This window comes from Aotus nancymaae, unplaced genomic scaffold (genome assembly GCF_030222135.1).
Source record: "Aotus nancymaae isolate 86718 unplaced genomic scaffold, 86718_ANA_hifiasm-v0.15.2.pri h1tg000017l, whole genome shotgun sequence".
Lineage (NCBI taxonomy): Eukaryota > Metazoa > Chordata > Mammalia > Primates > Aotidae > Aotus > Aotus nancymaae.
Genome location: NW_026988429.1, coordinates 7,813,762 through 7,830,815, shown reverse-complemented (window position 1 = coordinate 7,830,815; position 17,054 = coordinate 7,813,762). Strand labels below are relative to the sequence as shown.

General features: G+C 36.2%; 1 protein-coding gene and 1 pseudogene across 3 annotated transcripts in view; one reads left to right on the top strand and one right to left on the bottom strand.

Moving 5' to 3' along the window:
• LOC135275602 (uncharacterized) overlaps nucleotides 1-17,054 on the bottom strand; it is a 392,966-nt gene that overhangs the window by 360,167 nt on the left and 15,745 nt on the right. The window lies entirely within an intron of this gene.
• Nucleotides 12,104-14,371, top strand: LOC105733598 (heat shock cognate 71 kDa protein-like; annotated as a pseudogene).

Genomic DNA, 17,054 nt, shown 5'->3' with positions numbered 1-17,054 from the left:
TAAATATTTTCTCCCTGTTATGAGTTGTCTTTTCATTTTTTCTGTTATATTTGGGTTATTTTTTATTAATGTTAAATGTAATCAGTTTTATTTTATACTGTTTCTGTCTCTTTTTGAGAAACTCTTTCATGTCCCAAATATATATAGATATTCTCTCATATTTTGAAGTTTATTTTTGTATTTATTATTTAATTCACATGGAATTTTTACTGTGTGTTGGGAATGACTTAATTTAATATTATTTTTTATGTGGAAGCCAATTATGGTAGCAGTGCTTGTTGAACAATGTTCTCTCTGCAGTCTTCTACATTACCAGCTCATTTACACATTAAGTTTTAGGTATGCAAAATGTTTCTGGATTTGACTTTGTTACATGGGTTTGTATCTGTCATTTTCCTTTACTTTAATTTCTATCATTTAATGATACATTTTGATCTCTAATAAAGTAGGACACACGCACCTTACTCTTATTCAAAATCACTATATTATTAGCACTTATCCACACGTCACTTAGAACTAGTTTTTCAGTTTTCTTTGGTTGTAATAGCATTAAATTGATAGAGAATTTAGAAATAATGGACATTTCTAAAATATAATTACTCTGCTCATGAATGTGGGTCTGTTCTTTGATCTTAATCCCTTTGTAGTGGTATTAATTTTCTTCATAGGTTCATTCAGGTTTATGTTAGTTTCATATTTATTTTAACTTTGAGTCCGATTACATAGTTTTAGATCTTTTAAAATATAATTTTGTTTTCTAATTACATGCTCAATATTAGTAAATTCTCTTAGTTTAAATTTGTAGAAGAAATAATTATCATACCTACAGATAGTAATATTGAACTTTCTATTTTTCTAATCTTTATATATTTCATTCATTTTTCTTGCTTCAGTTCACTTAAGGAACATCTAGGAAAGTACAAGTTAAAAAGAACATTAATATTGGCTATTATTATCTTATTCCTGATTCTTAACATAAAGTCTTTTAGATTCCACCCTAAAGATAAAAATTGATGATTAATTTTGTATTTCATCAGGCTGTGTATATTTTCTTCTAATTAAATTTTTAAAGATTTATACATATATTTAACTATGTTAAATAAATGATATCAATTACTCTGCATTTTATAATGATAATATGCTTTTCTACTGTTTGCAAATAAAATAAGTTAAATTTATATGTATATATACAAATACACATACAGTAATAGATCCTCATGGATTTGATTTGATGATTACAAATTTAGGGTTTTTTTTTGTGTGTGTGTATGTGTGTGTGTATAATTTTTTTTTTGAAATAGAGTCTCGCTTTGTTGCCCAGATTAGAGTACAGAAGTGCCATCTCTGCTCACTGCAACCTCTTTCTTCCAGGTTCAAGTGAGTCTTGTGGCTCAGCCTCTGACTAGCTGGGATTACAGGCACACCCCACCATGCCCAGCTAAGTTTTGTATTTTTAGTAGAGATTAGCATTTCACCATGTTGGCTAGGCTGGTCTTGAACTTCTCATCTCAAGTGATCCTTCTGCCTCGGCCTCCCAAAGTGTTGGGATTACATGTGTGAGCCACCATGCCCAGTGGCTACATGTATATTTATAAATAATATTGTTCACTAATTTTTTGGTATACTGTAATGGCTAACTTTACATATAAACTTGACTGGGGCACTGGTTGCTGAGATAGTTGGCCACATTTTATCCTTAGTGTTTCTATGAGGCTGTGAGGGTGTTTTGGATGTGGTTACATTTAAATCTGTAGACTGAGTAATGCAGATTACTCTCCCTAATATGGATGAGCCTCATTCAGTCAGCTGAAGGCCTGAGTAGAACTAAATGCTGATCCTCTTCTGACTAAGAGAGAATGCCTCCTGCCTTACTGTTTTCAAACTGGGACACTGGCTTTTTCTTACCTTCAAATTTGAACTGAAACATCAGCTCAACCCAGGTCTTGAGCTTTTCTGCCCACAGGACAGGAACTACACCATCTATTCACCTGTTCTTCAAGCTTTTTAGCTCAATTAGAATTTGTAACATTGGCTTTCCTGGGGCTCCCACTTGTTGACTCACCCTGCAGATACTGGGATTTTCCAGTCACCATAATTATGACAGTGAATTACTTTTAATACATTTATTTCTATATATACACCCTGTTGGTTTTATTTCTTTAAAAAACCCTTGCTAATAAATCTACTGTCCTTATCTATTTTGGGTATAAGTTTATTCTAGTCTTAAAAAGCTATTTGAAAAGAATTTTTAATCTCTTTTCACTCAGTGGAATAGTTTTCATAATATAGGAATTATTTCTACCTAAAATTTGTGTGACACTGTGAATAGAGCAATTTAGGCCCTGTGTATTCTTTCAAAACTTTTTCATTTTCTTAGATGCCAATATGATAGAAATGGACATTCTGGAAAACACTCTCACCTTAATTACTGACCATTACTCAGTATCCATGTTTTCACAGATTTTTTTTTATTACTATCCTCATATGGTACCTAACTCTTCTCTTTTCTAACTAAATATGACCTTTCTAATAATGATCACTTGGGTTTTTCTCATTTTTCTTGGTCAATCTTCCAGAGGCTTATCTATGTACTTTTTACTTTTAAATAATATACTTACAGCCAGTGTCTCCTCTTTACTGTATGAATGTTTTCTTTCTTTAGTTAATATCTACCACTTTCTTTATTTTCTTATTGCAGTTTTTATGATGTTTTTCCTTATTCTAACTTCTTAATTTAGATGATTATCCCAATAAGCATTTAAGATAAAATTACCTCCCAGGACTACTTTAGCTGCACCCACATGGTATGTTATGTAGAATTTTCATTTCTTTTTCTTTTGAATAAATTTATAAATGTTTTAGTGATGTAGTTTGGCTGGTCCTTCCCACTCCCAAGTCTCACCTTGAATTGTAATAATCCCCACATGTCAAGGGCAGAGCCAGGTGGAGATAATTGAATCATGGGGCTGGTTTCCTCCATACTATTCTCAGGGTAGTGAATGAGTCTCAGGAGATCTGATGGCTTTATAAATGGGAGTTCCCCTGCACAAGCTCTCTTGCCTGTCACCATTTAAAAGGCTCCTTTGGCCTTTGTCTTTTGCCATGATTGTGAGGTCTGTCCAGCCATATGGAACTGTGAGTTCATTAAACCTCTTTCCTTTATAAATTACCCAGTCTTGGATATGACTTTATTAGCAGTGTAAGAATAGATTAATACATTTTATACAATATTTATTATTGAATCCAAGACCTATTTAGAAGGAATTTTAATAATTCTCAAATATAAAAGCTTTTGTAAAATATCTTTGGTTTCTGAGCATTTAAATGAGTTATAGAGAGTATGAGTTTATGACATATGGTCCTTCAAATTTATTGAGCAATAATAAAGTACCACATATTCCATTTTAAGGAAAATGTGTCATGTATGAGTTAGAAAAAAATGTTAACTTTATAATTTTCTGTGTTCAAGAATATCTGTTCAAAACTTCTGTATATCCTTACTACTTTTTGTATTTAATTTTTTTTTCTTTCTTAGAAAACTGTTCTCCATTGTGTTGATAAATTCGATAATATTTTCCTGAAATTTCTCCTGGCTATTAGGTATATTTTTGCTTTATATCTTTTGAAGCTATATTATTAGGCATAAAAGAGTTTGGAGGATTTTTTGGTAAACTGTTTATTTTTATGCATCAATCACTTTCTTTCTTAATACATCTTTTATTGTCATAAAGTCTATTACTTTGCTGTCAATATACCACATTAATGTGGGGTGAGTAATATACATATTATTCCTTTTGCTATAGTCTTATTTTTAAACTTCATATACTTTATATTTTATGTTTAGCTATTTTAAAAAGCATAAAATTCAAAATTAGAATTCAAGGAATTCAGATATTAATTTTAAGAAATATACATCACAACAAAAATATATATTAATATATTTAAATAAACAAAAGCAGAATTGTATAGTTCCCCTGGATATTTCAACTGATGCTTTTATCTTGAAAGTTTCCTCTTTTTATAAAATCTTTAACCTGCTTTTTTCTGTAGATGTACAGAAGACGACCTGGTTTGTGTGTATGCCTTGAATTGCATTTCTTCCCTCCCAAGTACAACATTTTAATTTCAACAATTCATCTCTCTATTTGAATTTGATATTACCTCACTATTACTAAATGTAGACAACTTTGCCAAACATTTTGAACATATAAACATTGGAATATACTCTCTACTTTTGCGAGCCTTTGGTCTAGTTGTCTAGGCCATTCATGCATGTGAAAATATAAATAACAGTAAAAGCACTGCTTATTCTACTATATATAAAGTGACAAATGAATGGTCCACATAGCTAACTGCTAAGAAGGTTTATTATCAGCCTCTTCTTCAAGCAGACAGATACTTAATTTTTATATCCCTCAGGGTTCACTGTTTGCAGTTTTCCCTTCTATTCAGCACAACTGTGGCAGCTGGGGTAATGTTTAATTTGAAAAAAACAGATCATCAATGTCATCCTGCCATCAGCTGGATCATCTGTTGAAAGTGCTTAAAAGTTGCGATTTTATGGATGTGTGGGTATATTAAATTCCAAACAGGTTCAGGTCAAAACATTTTTCTAGGTAGGAAAACAAAATTCCATCACCTAGAAAACTTAAAAATACAAGAATCTGGAGCAGTAGTTATTTTTTAAAATTAACATTCACTTTGATATTTTCAGTAGAATTGGGTTGCTTTCCTTTGATATGTATTAGTAACCATAAAGTAAAAAATAATAGATGGCAGTCAATGGACAGCAAGAGCAAAGTCTAATCCTTTCTAATTCACAATCCACAGAACAGTTTCTGAAATAACAGACATACTATTTAGTATGAAATAAATTACAGCCCCTACTCTGAAAAGTAATTTACTAAAAGATAACTAAATTTTCAGAATCTACTAAATTATTTGAATTTCTGTCCAGATAAGAGATGTATTGGGATGCACTCTGTAAATCCTTGATTTTACTTTACCACAGAATTGTTTGTTTTTCCTCCAAGTTATCAGCATTCTGGCAATTGTCTCTCACTGTCTCATCCTGCTTATATTTAATTTTCTCTAACATCTTTGAAAAATTGGCCTTTAGTTTAGATATAACGATTTTCTTCTGCTTTTCATCATGCAATTTATTAATGCTCAGCCATAGGCTTTGCACAGTTAATTCAGTGTATGGAACTGGTTTATTTTTATTTCATTTCTCAATTCACCCCTTTCTATCACTTAGGTCCAAACAAAGGGTTACTGATGTGTCATTCTGCGATTCTGGAAAATTATCTTCCTTTCATTCCAGTGTCCATTGATATTTCTCACATGTAAACCACTGAGGGGAGGTTTAGGTACATCTGCTCATGGCTCCCTATTACATTTAAATTTGAACTGTTCCCTTATTCATTCAATGTTCAATTTGTTAAAAGAAAAAGTAATCCTGTGTTCCTGTTTCTCTAAGAAAAGATATATCAATTTGAAGAAAACATATGGATATGAACAGCTTTAGAAAAAGCTATTTTATTTGTAATCGCCTTTTCTTTTTATGACTTCACAGTCAGTGATTCGTATCTGCTATTGTACAGCCTATGAAGGAAGATAGGATGGTCATGTGGCAAAAGATATACGGTTCCACAGCCCTGATGTGGCCTTATTTCTTTGTTTAGAAAAAATTTTTAAACGTTTGCAGAACAGCAAAGCTCTGACTAAAACTGGCAACTGACTACCAATTGCAGCATGGAATACAATTGCCTGTCTAAATTTCACATATCATAGGATTGAATTCAAGAAAGGGGTATATCTATGATCTAACTGCTGCTAGTATAAGAAACAGGCATAGAAACTGAAGTTAAGACTGAAGATTATCACATACCAAACAAACAAAGACAAAAGCAAAATGTAGTTTTGAATATGTGCCATTATATGGAATTGTTGATGAGAATTCTGCGTAATAAAAAGTTTTGTGCAATAAAAACATAGGAGCTATAATATTATCCTGGAAAATATTAAAATTTTAAAAGTACTTTTATAAAAATTATGAGAAGGGAGTCTGCCAAGATGGCTGAATAGAAACAGCTCCGGAGTGCAGTTCCCAGCAAGAGTGACACAGAAGGCAAGTGATCTTTACATTTCCAACCAAGGTACCCTTCCAGGATGAAACTACCAGAGGAAAGAACAGGCAGCAATCCTTGCTGTTCTGCAACCCCCATGGGTGATTCCCAGTCAAGCAGGGTCTGGAGTGGACCTCCAGCAGTCCTGCAGCAGAGGGTCATGACTGTAAGAAGGAAAACTAAAAAACCTAAAGAAATAGCTTCAACATCAGCAGAAAGGACATCCACTCAAAGACCCCATCTGAAAGTCACCAACTTCAAAGACCAAAGGTAGACAAATCCATGAAGATGAGAAGAAAGCAGCACAAAAAGGATAAAATCATCAAAAACCAGAACGCTTCCCCTCCTCCAAAGGATCACAACCCCTCACCAGCAAGGAAACAAAATTGGATGGAGAAAGAGTTTGACAAATTGACAAAAGCAGGCTTCAGAAGGTGGGAAATAGCAAACTTCTCTGAGCTAAAGGAACATGTTCTAACCCAATGCAAAGAAACTAAGAACCTTGAAAAAAGGTTAGATGAAGTGCTGACTAGAATAACTAGCTTAGAGAAGAACATAAATGACTTGATGGAGCTGAAAAACACAAAACGAGAACTTCACAAAGCATACACAAGTTTCAACAGCCAAATTGATCAAGCAGAATAAAGTATATCAGAGATTGAAGATCAACTCAATGAAATAAAATGAGAAGGCAAGATCAGAGAAAAAAGAGTGAAAAGAAATGAACAAACCCTCCAAGAAATATGGGATTATGTGAAAAGACTTAATCTACATATGATTGGTGTACCTAAATGTAACTGGGATAATGAATCCAAGCTGGAAAACACTCTTCAGGAGATCTTTTCCAACCTAGCAAGACAAGCCAACATTCAAATCCAGGAAATACTGAGAATGCCAAAAGATATTCCTCAAGAACAGCAACCCCAAGGCACATAATCGTCAGAATCTCCAGCATTGAAATGAAAAAAATGCTAAGGGCAGCCAGAGAGAAATGTCAGTTATTCACAAAAGGAAGCTCATCAGATTCACAGCAGATCTCTCAGCAGAAACCCTACAAGCCAGAAAGGGAGGGGGGGCTATATTCAACATCTTTAAAGAAAAGAACTTTCAACTCAGAATTTCATATCCAGCCAAACTAAGCTTCATAAGTGAAGGAGAAATAAAATTATTTACAGAGAAGCAATTGCTGAGAGATTTCATCACCACCAGGTCTGTCTTGCAAGAGCTCCTGAGGGAAGCACTAAACAAGGAAAGGAACATCAAGTACCAGCCACTGCAAAAACGTACCAAATGGTATAAAGACCAATGATACAATGAAGAAACTGGATCAACTAATAGGCAAAACAATCAGCTAGTATCACAATGGCAGGATCAAATTCACATATAACAATATTAACTTTAAACATAAATGGGTTAAATGCCCCAATCAAAAGACATAGACTGGCAAATTGGATAAAACGTCAAGACCCATTGGTGTGCTGTATTCAGGAGACCCATCTCATGTGCAAAGACACACACAGAGTCAAAATAAAGGGATGGAAGATTTACCAAGCAAATGGAGAGCAAAAAACAGTGGGGTTACAATTCTAGTCTCTGATAAAATGGACTTTAAATTAACAAAGATCACAAGAGACAAAGAAGGGCATTACATAATGGTAAAAAGATTGATGCCACAAGAAAAGCTAACTATCCTAAATATATATGCAACCAATACAGGAAGACCCAGATACGTAAAGCAAGTTCTTAACGACCTACAAAGAGACTTAGACTCCCACACAATAATAGTGGGAGACTTTAACACTCCACTGTCATTATTAGACAGATCAACAAGAGAAAATTAACAAGGATATCCAGGACTTGAATGCAGATCTGGACTGAGTGGACCTAATACACATCTACAGAATTCTCCATGCCAAATACATAGAATATACACTCTTCTCAGCACCAGATCACACTTACTCTAAAATTGACCACATAATTGGAAGTAAATCACTCCTCAGCAAATGCAAAAGAACAGAAATCATTATAACCAGTCTCTCAGACCTCAGTGCAATCAAAGTAGAACTCAGGATTAAGAAACTCACTCAAAACCACACAACTTCATGGAAACTAAACAACCTGCAGCAGAGTGACTACTGGATAAATAATAAAATGAAGGCAGAAATAAAGATGTTCTTTGAAACCAATGAGAACAAAGACATGATGTACCAGAATCTCTGGGACACATATAATGCAGTGTCTAGATGGATATTTATAGCACTCAATGCCAATATGAGAAGCGAGGAAAGATCTAAAATTGATACTCTACAGTCACAATTAAAAAAAGCTAGAGAAGCAAGATCAAACAGATTCAAAGGCCAGCAGAAAACAAGAAATAACTAACATCAGATCAGATCTGAAGGAGACAGAGACACAAAAAAACCTTCAAAAAATCAATAAATCCAGGATCTGGTTTTATGAAAAGATCAACAAAATAGAATGCTAGCCAGATTAATAAAAAAGAAAAGAGAGAAGAATCAAATAGATACAATAATAAATGATAAAGGTGATATCACCATGGAGTCCACAGAAATACAAACAACCATTACAGATTACTACAAACAACTCTATGTACATAAACCAATAAATCTAGAAGAAATGGATAAATTCGTAGACACTTACACCCTCCCAAGACTAAACCAGGAAGAAGCTGAATCCCTGAATACACCAATAACAAGGTCTGAAGTTGAGGCAGCAATTAATAGCCTACCAACCAAAAAAAGTCTGGGTCCAAACAGGTTCACAGTCGAATTCTACCAGACGTACAAAGGGGAGCTGGTACCAATCATTCTGAAACTATTCCAAACAACACAAAAAGAGGGAATCCTCCCTAACTCATTTTATGAAACCAACATCATCTGGATACCACAACCTGGCAGAGACACAACTAAAAAAGAAAATTTCAGGCCAATATCCATGATGAACATGGATGCAAAATCTTCAATAAAATACTGGCAAACCAAATGTAACAGCACATCAAAGAGCTTATCCATCGGGATCAAGTAGGCTTCGTCCCGGGGTTGCAAGACTGGTTCAACATACACAAACCAATAAACATAATCCATCACATAAACAGAAACAATGACAAAAACCACATGATTATCTCAATAAATTCAGAGAAGGCCTTCAACAAAATTCAACAGCCCTTTATGCTAAAAACTCTTAATAAATTAGGTATCGATGGAATGTATCTCAAAAAAAATCAAAGCTATTTATAACAAACCCACAGCCAATGTCATACTGTATGAGTAAAAACTGGAAGCATTCATTTTGAAATCTGGCACTAGACAAGGGTGCCCTCTCTCGCCATTCCTATTCAACATAGTATTGGAAGTTTTAGCCAAAGCAATCAGGCAAAAAAAGAAATAAATGGTATTCAACTAGAAAAAGAGGAAGTCAAACTGTCTCTATTTGCAGATGATATGATTGTATATTCAGAAGACCCCATCGTCTCAGCCAAAATCTCCTTAAGATGATAAGCAATTTCAGCAAAGAGTCAGGATACAAAATCAATGTGCAAAAATCACAAGCATTCCCATACACTGATAACAGACAAAGAGCCAAATCATGAGTGAACTCCCATTACAATTGCTACAAAGAGAATAAAATACCTAGGAATACAACTAACAAGAGATGTGAAGGACCTCTTCAGGGAGAACTACAGACCACTGCTCAAGGAAATAAGAGAGGACACAAACAAATGGAAAAGCATTTCATGCTCATGGTTAGGAACAATCAATATTGTGAAAATGACCATACTGCTGAAAGTAATCCATAGATTCCATGGTATCCCCATCAAGCTACCACTGATCTTCTTCACAGAACTGGAAAAAAATACCTTAAACTTCATATGGAACCAAAAAAGAACCCACATAGCCAAGACAACCCTAAGCAAAAAGAATAAAGCTGGAGGCATCACACTACTTGACTTCAAACTATACTACAAGGCTACAGTGATCAACGCAGCATGGTACTGGTACCAACACAGAGATATAGACCAATGGAATGAAACAGAGGCCTCATAAGTAATGCCACACATCTACAACCATCTGATCTTTGACAAACTGGAAAAAAACAACAGTGGGGAAATGATTCCCTGTTTAATAAATGGTGTTGGGAAAACTGGCTAGCCACATGCAGAAAGCTGAAACTGGACCCCTTCTTTATATATATTACAAAAAGTAACTCCAGATGAATTAAAGATTTATACATAAGACCTAACACCATAAAAACCCTACAAGAAAACCTAGGCAATACCATTCAAGACATAGGCGTAGGCAAGGACTTCATGACTAAAACACCAAAAGGAATGGCAACAAAAGCCAAAACAGACAAATGGGATCTAATTAAACTTAAGAGCTTCTGTACAGCAAATGAAACAAGCAATAGAGTGAACTGGCAACCAACACGATGGGAAAACTTTTTGCAAGCTACCCATCTGACAAAGTGCTAATATCTAGAATCTACAAAGAACTAAAACAAATATACAAGAAAAAACAAACAACTCCATCAAAAAGTGGGCAAAGGATATGAACAGACACTTTTCAATAGAAGCCATTTATGTGACCAACAAACAAGAAAAAAATGCTCATCATCACTGGTCATTAGAGATATGCCAATCAAAACCACATTGAGATACCATCTCACGCCAGTTGGAATGGTGATCATTATAAAATCTGGAGACAACAGATACTGGAGAGGATGTGGAGAAATAAGAACACTTTTACACTGTTGGTGGGAGTGTAAATTAGTTCAACCATTGTGGAAGACAGTGTGGTGATTCCTCAAGGATCTAGAACTAGAAATACCATTTGACCCAGCAATCCCATGACTGGGTATATACCCAAAGGATTATAAACCAATCTATTATAAAGACACATGCACACATATGTTCATTTCAGCACTGTTTACAATAGTAAAGACCTGGAACCAACCCAAATTCCCATCAATGATAGACTGGATAAAGAAAATGTAGCACATATACATCATGGAATACTACGAAGCCATAAGAAAAGATAAGTTCATGTCCTTTGCAGGGACATGGATGAAACTGGAAACCATCATTCTCAAAAAACTGACAAAAGAACAGAAAACCAAACACCTCATGTTTTTATTCAGGAGGATGTTGAACAATGAGAACACATGGACACAGGGAGGGGAACATCACACACTGGGGTCTGTTGAGGGGTAGAGGGCTAAGGGAGGGATAGCAGGGCATGGGGTAATTGGGGAAGGATAACATTGGGAGAAATACATGGGGGATGGAGGCAGCAAAACACCACGGCATGTGTATACCTATGTAACAATTCTGCAAGATCTGCACATGTACCCCAGAACTTAAAGTATAATAAAAAAAATTATGAAAACATTTCTCTGATTCTTAACAGAATATACACTTTTTTTCTCATTAGACTTCCTGTTGTCTCATAAATGTAAAGCGAATGTTTTGTTTTCTAAATCTTCAATTTATATATTTAAAGTGGCCTGAATTAACATGCACACACACACACAGACACACACATGCACACACAATAGATTTTTTTATATCCTTGGAAAAATCTTACATTTTTTTTCTGGAGTTTCTTACTAAATTCTTTCCCCAATATTTGGACAGAGAGCAAGAAATAAAATTTACTGTTAGGTTCAATACCATATCCACTGAGATATGTTTTACTCAAATTTTTTTGCCATGTTAATGGGCAGGTATGATGTGTACATGAGTAATTGGGGGAGAGGGTCTAAGTATTTTAAATGGTTTTGACAGGTGTGCCTATATACTCCCACAAGTGCACATTAAATGCCAACACTTGATCAAAGAAACATTGCAGTCTGAATTCTGAAAACAAGAAGTCCAGGGGGATATGATTAATTGGATAAAATTAAGAAAGAGAGAAAAAGAAATATAGCATAAGCTTGATCATAAAAATCCCCTCATTGAACTCCTCTGCAGCTCTCGGGAATATTGTGGGTTTCTTCGTTGTCGGGGCCAGGCCTACACGCCAGCAACCATGTCGAAGGGACCTGCCGTTGGTATTGATCTTGGCACCACCTACTCTTGTGTGGGTGTTTTCCAGCACGGAAAAGTAGAAATAATTGCCAATGATCAAAGAAACCGAACCACTCCAAGCTATGTAGCCTTTACGGACACTGAACGATTGATCGGTGATGCCGCAAAGAATCAAGTTGCAATGAACCCTACCAACACGGTTTTTGATGCCAAACGTCTGATTGGACGCAGATTTGATGATGCTGTTGTCCAGTCTGATATGAAGCATTGGCCCTTTATGGTGGTGAATGATGCTGGCAGGCCCAAGGTTCAAGTAGAATACAAGGGAGAGACAAAAAGCTTCTATCCAGAGGAGGTATCCTCTATGGTTCTGACAAAGATGAAGGAAATTGCAGAAGCCTACCTTGGGAAGACTGTTACCAATGCTGTGGTCACAGTGCCCGCTTACTTTAATGACTCTCAGCGTCAGGCTACCAAAGATGCTGGAACTATTGCTGGTCTCAATGTACTTAGAATTATTAATGAGCCAACTGCTGCTGCTATTGCTTACGGCTTAGACAAAAAGGTTGGAGCTGAAAGAAACGTGCTAATCTTTGACCTGGGAGGTGGCACTTTTGATGTGTCAATCCTCACTATTGAGGATGGAATCTTTGAGGTCAAGTCTACAGCCGGAGACACCCACTTGGGTGGAGAAGATTTTGATAACTGAATGGTCAACCATTTCATTGCTGAGTTCAAGCGCAAGCATAAGAAGGACATAAGTGAGAACAAGAGAGCTGTAAGACGCCTCCGTACTGCTTGTGAGCGTGCTAAGCGTACTCTCTCTTCCAGCACCCAGGCCAGTATTGAGATCGATTCTCTCTATGAAGGAATCGACTTCTATACCTCCATTACCCGTGCCCGATTTGAAGAGTTGAATGCTGACCTGTTCCGTGGAACCCTGGACCCCGTAGAGAAGGCCCTTCGAGATGCCAAACTAGACAAGTCACAGATTCATGATATTGTCCTGGTTGGTGGTTCTACTCGCATCCCGAAGATTCAGAAGCTTCTCCAAGACTTTTTCAATGGCAAAGAACTGAATAAGAGCATCAACCCTGAAGAAGCTGTTGCTTATGGTGCAGCTGTCCAGGCCGCCATCCTGTCTGGAGACAAGTCTGAAAATGTTCAAGATTTGCTGCTCTTGGATGTCACTCCTCTTTCCCTTGGTATTGAAACTGCTGGTGGAGTCATGACTGTCCTCATCAAGCGTAATACCACCATTCCTACCAAGCAGACACAGACCTTCACTACCTATTCCGACAACCAGCCTGGTGTGCTTATTCAGGTTTATGAAGGTGAGCGTGCCATGACCAAGGATAACAACCTGCTTGGCAAGTTTGAACTCACAGGCATACCTCCTGCACCCCGAGGTGTTCCTCAGATTGAAGTCACTTTTGACATTGATGCCAATGGCATCCTCAATGTGTCTGCTGTGGACAAGAGTACAGGAAAAGAGAACAAGATTACTATCACTAATGACAAGGGCCGTTTGAGCAAGGAAGACATTGAACGCATGGTCCAGGAAGCTGAGAAGTACAAAGCTGAAGATGAGAAGCAGAGGGACAAAGTGTCATCTAAGAATTCACTTGAATCCTATGCATTCAACATGAAAGCAACTGTCGAAGATGAGAAACTTCAAGGCAAGATTAACGATGAGGACAAACAGAAGATTCTGGACAAGTGTAATGAAATTATCAACTGGCTTGATAAGAATCAGACTGCCGAGAAGGAAGAATTTGAACATCAGCAAAAAGAGCTGGAGAAAGTCTGCAACCCCATCATCACTAAGCTGTACCAGAGTGCAGGAGGCATGCCAGGAGGAATGCCTGGGGGATTCCCTGGTGGTGGAGCTCCTCCCTCTGGTGGTGCTTCCTCAGGGCCCACCATTGAAGAGGTTGATTAAGCCAACCCAAGTATAGATTTAGCATTGTTCCACATGTAAAACATTGAAGGACCTAAATTTGTAGCAAATTCTGTGGCAGTTTTTAAAAGTTCAGCTGCTATAGTAAGTTACTGGGCATTCTCAATACTTGAATATGGAACATATTCACAGGGGAAGGAAGGAAATAACATTGCACTTTATAAACACTGTATTGTAAGTGGAAAATGCAATGTCTTAAATAAAACTATTTAAATTGGCACCATAAAAAAAAAAAAAAAAAAATCCCAAGATACCAGAATGATTTCTAAATTAGGTCAAATAAATCACAAATTTTATACAGTGAAAAGCAAAATTAAGATGTTTGCTACTCCCAAGAGGTTAAAGAGCCTAGAAAGAAAAATATCCTCAAAAAGAGTTTAGACAAAATTATGGATAAAAAGTTACAATATGAGTTTTAATTTGAAAACCTTTTTTGTTTCAATTGTGGTGTTCCAGAGAGCTTTATAAAATGTGAGTTATTTACAGTGTTAGATATCTACAACACCACAAATTATATGGTATTTATCGAATGAGTTCTTTTCTATAAGGCTCAGAATTACATATGAACATCAAATATCTTTGATAATTCAAAAGCTACCAATTAATTCATTTGATTGTTGATTAATTTAATGAATATGATAATTGGTTGAATATTCTGAAAATACTTGTGTATATTTGATTGAGATGGGGGCAGACTTCAGATCACAGAAGACATATAGTGATGAGAAGGTTGATGCTGGGGTCAGCCTACCTGTTTGGAACTCTGGCTTTACAACTTAAGTCACTGTGATTGATGTTGAGTTTAAACAGTTCTTAATCTCTGAACTCAGTTTCCTTATCTATAAATTTGAGGATAAGATTACTCCTCTTCCATTTATTGTTTAGCATCATAATAATCTGTAGCTATTTTGTGCTCACTAATAGTAGCACCTGATGAAAGTTAACTGTTTTAGTAAAGTTATTTATACCCCAACCCTCTTACATTCTCTGTTGGTTAAATATCAACGCAAAGGGGAGAAAATCTTTCTGTTGTCTCTAATTAATTAGAGTCTAGTGAATAAAAATAACAGACAAATTCCTTCTCTTGAGAGTGTTGTGTTAACCTTTCTTCACCTACCTCCTAGACTAAGTATATATATAGAACATTAAATAAACTTATTCTGTTCTAAATCACTATGCATATATAATTATTATGACCAAAAATTTGGGAAGAGTTGTGACCTAATATTCTACCACATAGCTGGATAGGCGAATTGTCTCAATTATTCTATACACAATTTTCTTGCTGCCAGAATCCTCGGGGCTCTTGAAAGATAAACCAGAATTTTAATAGAAATCGGCTGGCACAGTCAATACTGTTAGTTGGATTGGCCCTCACTCTCAGCTGCTGTTGTCACTTTGAATGTTCTGTTTTGACTCACTTTGGAGTGTTCTTTCCAGCTTTGTACTTTAACTCTTCAGTCCATTCTAAAATTATGTTCTTCATTTGGTAAATACTTTCTAATGGCTTCCTAGCCCACTTAAAATAAAGGGCTACAGGGAAGGCTCATCATGACCTCCTTCCACCCACTCCTCCTTTACCTTTCAGATCTTGTCTCCTGCTATTCTCCCTCTTGTCTCGCTTATCCAAACTCATGTCCTTGGTGATCCCTCAATGTATTCTCAACACAGAGATTTTTGAATTTGTTGCTCCATTAACTATGTTGTTTTTGACCTACATTTAGAATACTGGGTTTATTACAGAAGTAAAGATCATTTTGTTGTATCACATCAAGTGTGGTAGAGAGGACAATGCTCACCCTACAAAGTTGTCCACATTCTACTCCCTAGAACATGTCAGAACATGTGTTTGTGTTGCCTTGCATAACAAGAGACTTTGCAGAGTGATTAAAGATCTTGAGATGGGGAGACTATCTCAGATCATCCAAGAGTGCCCAATACAATCACAAGCATCCTAGTAAGAGGAAGGCAAAAGGCTCAAAGTTGGAGAAAAGGCAATGCAATGACAAAAGCAGAGGGAGAAGAGATAATGTCAAATGGAGCCATAAGCCAAGGAATGAGGACAGCTTTAGAAACTAGCAAAGGTAATACAATATATTGTCCCTCAGGGCCTCTGGGAAAAGCGCAGCGGCCAACACCCATTTTAGAATGTCTGATCTTTTGAACTGTAGTATGATGAGTTTGTCTTGCTTTAAGCCTCTAGGTTTGTGGTAATTTGTTAAAGCAGCCAGAGGAAACTAATACAAGTTTTCTTTGAGTGTCCCTTTGTGTAGGATTGAGTCATGGGATTAGTTCTGATTACTAGGCTGTGAGCAGAAGGGATATGTATGACTTTGAGACTGAAGCATGTATAATAAAAACTGATGTGTGACTCTCTAGTTTCTCTCCCACAGCACAGAGACATCTAGGGCCATATGCTCCTGTGCAGTCCAAATAAGGTGGAGCTGCCACTTGCTTTGGTGCCTCACTGACTCTGAGGAGCAGAACAGCTCACCAACCCTTGCTGAACATGCAACAAATGCAAGAAATCATCTTTGGTTGCATTATCCCACTGATATTGCAGAGTTAATTTGTTACTAGAGCACAGACTATCATTGTGAATTATATACATTTTCTTAAGTTCTTCGGCCAAGTGTCACTTCAGAAAGAACTTCCCTGACAACGTTTAATTTTTTGTTTTTAATGTAAAAGTAACCTCTTTCCCTGGTAATAAATTTACCTCTGCCTTGGTTTATTTTATTGTATTTTTTTCCCAATAGCAATCTTCACCATCTGGTGCTCTACATTTTTGACTTATTTATTTTTTACCATCAGTCTCTCCAACAAGAATGTCAGCTCCAACACAGCAGAGATTTTTACCTGCTTATCACTGCTTTGTCCCAGCACCAGAATAATGCCTAACATGTGATAAGAGCTCAGT